Consider the following 2,489-nt stretch of genomic DNA (forward strand, 5'->3'; position numbering starts at 1 on the left):
CGTCATTCTGGATCCGATGTGGGCAGTGGAGACGTAACCATAGAAAGAGACCTCAGTGAAACACGGGCAATTCACCAACATGAGAAAAAAACTGATATGGAGATATCGGCTGAACAGGCGCGCAGGTGAAAAAATATGCAACGTGCAAGTAATACAGGTGGTAGATACTCAGTGGCAAAGAAAACTTCCTAAAAGTTCATGAAATGGACGGAAAGAGAGGGTAGATATTTAGACACGACATCAGGTATTACGACATGGAATTATCACTGAGACGTACGCACGTTTGAATTATTCGAATCAGAATATGGGCGCAAACAATGAATTCTCAGTCAATGTCAAGCAACACGGTGGAATTCTTATCCTCATCGGACCGTGTCAAATTTTTCAAATTGGCGAAACTGATCGTCCTGCTGCACATGAATTTAGTGTATGATATCCAGATACATCATATTGAACTCTGATCTCTCCTATATAATGTCATTCAGCGTATCGTGATATGCACATTGAGATTAGCATAGCAGATAAGAGTTCAGCTTGCTTACAACTGCAGAGTCTAACACATCATCAGCCTACCCCGTATCTCACCACTTCTATATTTTCAGATCCAGAAATTATGGATCGAATCCTACGTCACTTGTTTTCATTTCTACGAAGGAAGAGCCCTTTGTCTTTGACAAATCAAAGCTTCCCTCGTTTGCATGAAGAGTTGATAACCCCCAATGGGTACAAAAATATGGCCCTTGCTGATATGTGGAAAGATATTCAGGGATCAAACTCGTGGAAAGGGCTATTAGACCTCATTAATCCAGTTTTGAAAGCTGAGATTCTCAGATATGGTAATTTTTCAGAGTTATGTTATGATGCGTTCGATTCTGACCTTTCCATGAATGATTATGGTGGGTGTAAGTATAGCCCTGATAAATTGTTCCAAAGTTATGAAATGGCCGGTGATTTGCAGTGCTGCCCTAAGGGCTATGAAGTGACTAAGTATTTGTACGCCGACACTGATATACTGGGGAGGGAAATAGAGCGACCCGTTTGGATTGGCTTTATTGCAGTGTGCACAGATCATAAAGAGATACAAAGACTTGGGCGGCGAGATATTGTAATAGCGTGGAGGGGAACCCAAACGCTTCAAGAATGGATAGAGGATGCTAGGGACGTCTTAGTTCCTGCCGGATTAGCAATTTCTCGTTTCAACCGCAAGGGCGTCCGAGCCGGATTATCAACTACTGCTCATTTCATCGACAGCGGCGTCCGAGTGGAGGAGGGATTTTTAAGCTGTTACATCTCTCATGGAGAGAATTCAAAATCCGCTAGATATACTGTTATTTTAGAAATTCTTAGACTGGTAGATAAATACAAGCAGGGAAGTCTGAGCGTAACATTAACTGGGCACAGCTTGGGAGCTGCTCTCGCAACCCTAAGTTCATATGACGTTAAAAGAATCCTTATCGAAAATGTGTCGGGACGGCCTATACCTGTAACTGTATTTACATTTGCAAGCCCGCGAGTAGGCAATAGAACATTCGCCCTGCGAATGGAGGAGTTGGGAGTGAAGGTGTTGCGGTTGGTAAACAAGGAAGATATTGTTCCAAAAGTTCCTGGGCTTGTTTTCAACGAGAAGTCATGTGGATGGTTGAGCAAACTGTTCGACTGGCTTCCTTGGACATATTTTCATGTCGGTGTGCAAATCATTCTTGACAACCACGACAAACGTAACCTCGATCCTGCTTACGCCCACAGTCTAAAGGTTTATCTTCATCTGATTGATGGTTATGTCGGAAAGGGTAAACCTTTCAAATATTCTGGTCGCAACACTGCCACAAACATCAAATTGATAAACGTAGACAACAAGTAGAACTACAGATGATGGCTGAACCGCCTTGGATTGTTCTGTGTACTGTCTTCTTTTATTTTATCAGCGTTTTCTTTGTGAGAAGATCAAATCATTAGATAATTCCATTTAGTGACTCTATGAGAATCAAACGCTTCTCTATCATTCCGATAGCTTGTATCACAAGTCATAGCCGGTATAACAATGAAAAAGATAAAATAAATATAAAAAGTTATCTCATCTTGATTGTAATTTCTTTTTTAGTATATCACAATATAAATATAGTTTAGTATATCACAATATAAATATAGTTGATTTGCTGAGATATATTAACATTAAATTTGAATTCTGATTTAGCTTTTATAGTTGTCGAATTTGGATTTTTATTTAAATTTTATAAAGGGTTTAATGGTTTAAAGATTATTATAGATTCATTGAACATTACATTTATCATCATGTTTGGGGAGAAATGTAATTTTTTTTCTTAAAATTTAAAAAAGGTAGAAATTCAAGATTCAAAATTACTTATTTATATTAATTCTATAAATTTGATTCCTTTAAAAATTGATAAATCCAAAAGTTACATATCCACCTTCATACATTTTTATTTATAAATTAGCAATTATTTTTAAAAGTTTAAAGATACATCAAA

The 2,489-nt window shown here is 37.9% G+C and overlaps 1 pseudogene; it reads left to right on the plus strand.

Annotated features, from left to right (window-relative positions):
• Positions 1-733: 733 nt before the first annotated feature.
• Positions 734-1,861, plus strand: LOC149143167 (phospholipase A1-Igamma2, chloroplastic pseudogene; annotated as a pseudogene).
• Positions 1,862-2,489: the final 628 nt, after the last annotated feature.

Source organism: Pinus tabuliformis, chromosome X (assembly GCF_031772625.1).
Source record: "Pinus tabuliformis cultivar Carrire ecotype Pingquan chromosome X, CPIR1, whole genome shotgun sequence".
NCBI lineage: Eukaryota > Viridiplantae > Streptophyta > Pinopsida > Pinales > Pinaceae > Pinus > Pinus tabuliformis.